Source organism: Garra rufa, unplaced genomic scaffold (genome assembly GCF_049309525.1).
Source record: "Garra rufa unplaced genomic scaffold, GarRuf1.0 hap1_unplaced_001, whole genome shotgun sequence".
Lineage (NCBI taxonomy): Eukaryota > Metazoa > Chordata > Actinopteri > Cypriniformes > Cyprinidae > Garra > Garra rufa.
This window is the reverse complement of record NW_027394276.1, coordinates 6,372,954-6,379,983: the sequence shown is the minus strand read 5'-3', so window position 1 is coordinate 6,379,983 and position 7,030 is coordinate 6,372,954. Positions and strand designations below refer to the sequence as shown.

The 7,030-nt window shown below is 34.8% G+C and overlaps 1 long non-coding RNA gene across 1 annotated transcript; it reads left to right on the top strand.

Annotated features, from left to right (window-relative positions):
- Nucleotides 1-3,459: 3,459 nt before the first annotated feature.
- LOC141302380 (uncharacterized) lies at nt 3,460-4,870 on the top strand. The gene is made up of 4 exons (XR_012342381.1): nt 3,460-3,559; nt 4,319-4,430; nt 4,533-4,598; nt 4,683-4,870. It is a non-coding gene; the product is annotated as an uncharacterized lncRNA (long non-coding RNA).
- Nucleotides 4,871-7,030: the final 2,160 nt, after the last annotated feature.

The following is a 7,030-nucleotide window of genomic DNA, read 5'->3' as shown; positions in this document are numbered from 1 at the left end:
GTCCAAAATTAATATTGCAGTCTGTGCATGAATAAAACCTATTTTGCAACACAGAGAAACATATCTGGAGGTGTTAGAAGTGTTTTGCATGATTTTTGAAGTTAGAGCCTGAAATTTCAGAAAACGGCGTTTCAGCACATAACAAACTTGGTTCAGGCAATGCAAGCTGAAACTCGGTCCAAAATTAAAATAGCAGTCTGTGCATGAATAAAACCTATTTTGCAACACAGAGAAACATATCTGAAGGTGTTAGAAGTGTTTTGCATGATTTTTGAAGTTAGAGCCTTAAATGTCAAAAAACAGCGTTTCAGCGCAGAACAAACTTGGTTCTGGCAATGCAAGCTGAACCTCGGTCCAAAATTAAAATTGCAGTCTGTGCATGAATAAAACCTATTTTGCAACACAGAGAAACATGTCTTAAGGTGTAAGAAGTGTTTTGCATGATTTTTGAAGTTAGAGCCTGATATGTCAGAAAACAGCGTTTCAGCACATAACAAACTTGGTTCAGGCAATGCAAGCTGAAACTCGGTCCAAAATTAATATTGCAGTCTGTGCATGAATAAAACCTATTTTGCAACACAGAGAAACATATCTGGAGGTGTTAGAAGTGTTTTGCATGATTTTTGAAGTTAGAGCCTGAAATGTCAGAAAACGGCGTTTCAGCACATAACAAACTTGGTTCAGGCAATGCAAGCTGAAACTCGGTCCAAAATTAAAATTGCAGTCTGTGCATGAATAAAACCTATTTTGCAACACAGAGAAACATATCTTAACGTGTTAGAAGTGTTTTGCATGATTTTTGAAGTTAGAGCCTGATATGTCAGAAAACAGCGTTTCAGCACATAACAAAATTGGTTCTGGCAATGCAAGCTGAAACTCGGTCCAAAATTAATATTGCAGTCTGTGCATGAATAAAACCTATTTTGCAACACAGAGAAACATATCTGAAGGTGTTAGAAGTGTTTTGCATGATTTTTGAAGTTAGAGCCTGAAATGTCAGAAAACGGCGTTTCAGCACATAACAAACTTGGTTCAGACAATGCAAGCTGAAACTCGGTCCAAAATTAAAATTGCAGTCTGTGCATGAATGAAACCTATTTTTTAACACAGAGAAACATATCTTAAGGTGTTAGAAGTGTTTTGCATGATTTTTTGAAGTTAGAGCCTGAAATGTCATAAAACGACGTTTCAGCACATAACAAACTTGGTTCAGGCAATGCAAGCTGAAACTCGGTCCAAAATTAAAATTGCAGTCTGTGCATGAAAAAAACCTATTTTGCAACACAGAGAAACATATCTGAAGGTGTTAGAAGTGTTTTGCATGATTTTTGAAGTTAGAGCCTGAAATGTCATAAAACGACGTTTCAGCACATAACAAACTTGGTTCAGGCAATGCAAGCTGAAACTCGGTCCAAAATTAAAATTTCAGTCTGTGCATGAATAAAACCTATTTTGCAACACAGAGAAACATATCTGAAGGTGTTAGAAGTGTTTTGCATGATTTTTGAAGTTAGAGCCAGAGAATCAAATTCTGGAATATTTCATTTGGTCAGAATACAAAATATGGAATGGTTCCACATTGTTACCTGATTCCAACATTATTGAATAGAGGTTAATAGCAATTTGGAATCCGTTTTTTGGAATCATGCACTAAATTTCTACAAAAATTCAGTTCACTTTCCTACCACCAGATGGCGTGCATCCGTGTAAAGATATATTGGACGTTCTAGATGGAAATGAACCCCATACTGTTAACCGCCTGTTTGTGCCATTTGTACGTGTAGCGGTTTTCTCTGGTTGTGGTTTTATTCATATGAATGGCACAAATCGGCGGTTAACAGTATGGAATTAATTTCTATCTGGAACGTCCAATATATCTTTACACGGATGCACGCCATCTGGTGGTACGAAAGTGAACTGAATTTTTTGTAGAAATTTAGTGCATGATTCCAAAAAACGGATTCCAAATTGCTATTAACCTCTATTCAATAATGTTGCAACCCGGTATCACGTCAAAGCGTGTAATAGACACGTTGGTCCATTCGAGGAAACGTGTGAGTGTCACGTTTTGCCTCCTCTAAACGTGAAAATAACACGCATGTACAAAATGGAGTGATCAATGGAGCACCACCAGGGGCTGTAATTTTCCCCCAATGTCAACAACTCCACGCGGATTAAAGACAAGCGAAATAATGCGTTAAAAATGGATTTAGGTCGCTTCAAGAAGACGCATAAAGGTAAGGTTTCCGTATCGTATAATCATCGATTTATGAGTGAAATGTTTATTTTGATATTTGTCTGTCGTGGGAAAGGGATCATGTAAAAAGTCCACACTGTTAGCCTGCCATGTTATTTTACCATAGTAACTGACCCTCGACCATATAATGTGTAAGTTAGTCAATCCCTTACGAAAATGACCATGTTTTATTGTAGTAAGAAAGTATTGATTGCTATTTGTATAACCACAGTTTTACTACAAATGCCATGGTTAAACTATGGTTAGTGTAGCAAAATTAATTTGTTACCATGGTTTTACTACAGTAACCATGTTTTTTTTATTTTGGTTTAATTTGTAGTATTACCATGGTTACCCACATGTAAAAAAACATAATACTGTAATACAATATAATACATGGTTCATAAACTATAGTATTTACTACAAATTACTATAGTATTTTTTTATGTGAGTAATTTTTGTAAGGGATGCTCAGTAACCACAATATACCATGCTTCTCACATTTTAAATGTAGTTTTATTGTCGTATTTCTAGTTAAAGCACATAACCACAACATTTAGTATGGGTTTACCTCAGTAAGCGTAGTTTTACTGTGGCATTTGTAGTTAAAGCAATTTAACAACAACAATTACTATGTTTTTACCACAGTAACTGTGTTTTATTGTATACTATTTGTAAAGCACAATAACCACAATGCTTGCTACACTTTTAATACCTTTTTGTGAAGTGATTGTAATTCCATTTTTTTTTTCTGTCTTGCAGTTACATCAGATCACATACTCCACAACAACCAAAACAATAATCCAAAAGCTCTCTTACGAAGCCATCTCTTGTAAAAGTCCTGTTTCCCTCTCTCTCTCTCTCTCTCTCCCATGATTCATTTACACATAGTTTTGCTCTCTCTCTTTTTGTGGTTCATCATAACCTATTTTTAAAACTCAAAATTAAATTCTGACCAATTCTGAACTTGAACTTGAAACTTGAAGCTCCCAATGCTGATCTTGAAGAAGCTGCCAAGGAGGCTGAACAAGTCCTTCAAAGGTTCAACCCTTCACAGGTAATGTTGAACACATTTAGTTATAACCAGTTTGCTTTAATGAATGCATCCTTATTTTATGTGTTGTTAATATTTTTCCTTAGAGTCCTTCCTCTCAAATATTTTTGTCACAGATCATTTTTAACACACTGTCTTAGCATGTATATATTTCTCTTTGTTTCAGCTGAAAAGGAAGTCCAAAGGAAAGCCTGTCATGGGATTTGAATTCGACCATCTTGTGCATTTATGGAGAAGACCAAAAGCTGCTAAGGCAAACACTTCCAATGGTACGTCTGTGTTGGTCTAATCACCTTGACCAAACTTTATTGCATTTACATTTTGCACAGCATGTGATATTTTTTAAACTTTGGTTTACATACACCACGGCCCTATCAGGAAGAACCCCCAGAAAAGTCTCTTGTCAAAGTAGTAATAATTCATACAATTTACCAAGTCAGCAAATTCATATGATATTGTACAAGCATATTCATACAAAATTCTATGACTTTTACTCCTACTGCTGATATTGGCCATTGCCTCAACTCTCATTGTAAGTAGTCAGAGTGTTTGTATCATAAAGTTGAATTTAAGTCCATTGTATTCTTTATTAACCTTTACAAATTGGCGCAGCATCTTCCCGTTCCACCAGTATGTGATATCTGTCTACATGTCAGTCTGGCTTTCTTTCCATGATAATTTTCTATTGAACACATCTAAGAAGCAAGAGTCTGGAAATGCTAGTTCAACTTGTCACGTGACAAATCAGAGCTGCAATTAATTTGGCCAAATCAGATCACTTAAAGCTGTTCGCACCAAGAGAAAGAACTGTAATGAGAATTATTTTAGCTGTTTATTTTTCACACCAACAGACAGTAACATTCTGTTTATTATAAGCGCATGTTGTGGTTATGTTATCTGCCATTTAAATGCTCAAGCTCTTTAAACTTTATTGGATGTCAATGTTTTTATTGTTCATCATCTGGATTTTTTTTGTCTGAAAGAGATTCCAACAATATTGTTTCTCTGTGTCATTTAATGTTAAATAGCTGTGGTGTGGACTCCTTCTTGGTGTGAAGTGGCCTTGAGTGAGGAATGAACATGGTCTTCTTGTGCTCAAACAGAAAAGACAGAGAGCTGAAAAGTTGCACTTTGCCATTGGTATGTCTGTATTCAAGCAATGCAGTTATATGTGGTACAGCATTTGATGTTGATCTAAAAAAACAGCAGTTATCATTTTTCACATATCCGTCTTTTTTATAGCTCCTAGAATGAACCAATCAACTGTGCCATCATCTTTGGAATCTGGCCAGGAAATGACCAAATATGGTGAGTACTAACACCTGCACCTATTTACCAACACTCTTTCTCTAGAATTATTGTTGACTTATTATTTTGTCTTTTTGTTTGAAGGAGGATGAAGTCAGTTGATGAAGATATCAATGTAATGGCCACCAAGTGCAGCATTGCAGCCTGAGCCTACCAGTTATCTGCTGTGAAGACTGTATTCATGAACAACTGTACTGTGAAATTTCAGATGTTACGGTCCATAAAAGTAAACTTCACAACTCAACTGCAAGATAGTTGTGGAGGGATTCTTTTGGCCCATACCTCCAACAACCTCCAAAAGGAATTAATGGTAAGTCCAGTGCAACAATTATGAATAAAAAAAACAATATATTGTGTATTGATTTACAATCTAAATACTTGTTTTGTCCCTTTAGGACATCTACACCAGGTGGTGTGTGAGGAGGAACATCAGAGACACCAGCCACCCAGGCCATTGACTGCTCTCACCATTAACATCAGGCAGATGTTGTCGCAGAACCTTCACCAGCAAACTGCAAGACAAGTTCTTTCCAAAGGCAATCAGACTGAACTGAACTTGCACTAGTAACACATCACAACAACTTCATATGTACTGCAGTCTATCAGTTACGATGACTGGACTCATCTACTCACTCACTATTGTATTAGGGTGTAAGTCTATATATTTAAATCTAGACTCAGAACACATCTGCTTAGCTGTGCATTTACTGAATGAGCACTGTGCTATGTCAGAACTGATTACACTGTATGTTATGTATAATCATTTTTATTCTTAAATGTTTAAATAATTTTAAAACCATTTTAAAATCATTTTTAAAATTACATTCCTTGTACTATTGTTGTGATTATGTTTTTAATTATTATTTTAATTCACTTTTATTAATTCCTTATTATTGTATTATTATTTAATTCCTTATTATTGTTCTCATTTTGTTCTCTCAGTATAGTAAAATATTTACCATATATTGTTCTCTACCTTTATTGAGTCCATTTTATGTGTGTGTGTGTGTGTGTGTGTGTGTGTGTGTGTGTGTGTGTGTGTGTATATTCAATACTTGTCATCCATACTGTCATGCTGCGGAGTTTGCACAAAATAATTTTGCCACCTGTACACTTAAGTTCATGGTATTGTGACAATAAAGTAACTTGGTTTAAATTGGTCACGTCTTTTGTTCGTCAGTTGTTTGTCTGATGATGAGCAAGAAACTAAATGTGATTTTATGATGCTCAGGACATTTCACCATACATGCATTTGGGTGACTTCATCTGATTAAAATAATATGGTTTTAATGTAACACATTTGGATTTCTTTTGAATATCATTTGTCTTAATATGATACTTTAGCTGTCTCTATGTTGTATCCTCCGATAAAGTATTGTACATGGTGTTGGATAAAGTATGGTGAATATTCTGTATTACGGTGTTTGGTAAATTTGGTAATTTTGTAGTGTTTTAATTAAGACACGAACAAAGGCTGAAAGATGAATTAGAACAGACTGCATGGACTATATTGCACTATATTGCTACAGGCACATCATGTACAACTGAGGATGATGTACCAGGGAAAGATCAACATGAATCCTGTACTGTATTATAAGCAAGATGATCATGCACATTACTGATGTCCAACACTTGAGAACAAAGACAAAACATATTTGACACAGATATTTACCAATTACAAATAAGATCTTTTATATTAAAATTCTTTGAACTGCATAAATGTTATGGCTTTTGCACCATAAACCACACACTGTCTGTACCTTGTCTTACTGAAGACACATTGGTTGTTTAAATTGGTGTCTTTGTTCACTGTCAACACTGTATTCTTATCCTTGATCTAATGACATAAATGGGTCAGGTGTACCCAGATTTTTTTATGGGGTATATTCTTACTCTTATAAAGATAACTATGACTTGCAACTTACATGATGACAAGTTGTTAAAAAGAAAATCAATGTGACAAAAAAAGTGATAGCACAGTTTGTATTCCATGATAAGAATAGATCATCTGTGTATATTTTACTGCCCTTCTATACCTAGGGGTCCACTGGAGGCCCCTGGAAAAGCAAAGAAAATTAACATTTCAAATGGTTGTAAATTAAAATCTAATTATAGTGTCAAAGAGAAAACTGGCAGGACAACTACTTATGCCATGTTTACTAAATAATGTTAAACACAGTTTTAAAGCATATATGGAAATATGTTATAAAGATGTTTAAATATGATCTACTATGATCTTAGTAAAATACAAAATTTCAGCCTACCTCTCAAATATGTTATAGATGTTTGCACAATGAACATGTTTAAATATCCATTTATTAAAAAAAGATTGTATTTTCCCCAATTTCATTATTAAACATTTTAAACTACATTACCCATAAGCATCTGCCATTCTATTGATTGAACGCAAAAAACATGGCGCTGTTTTTTGT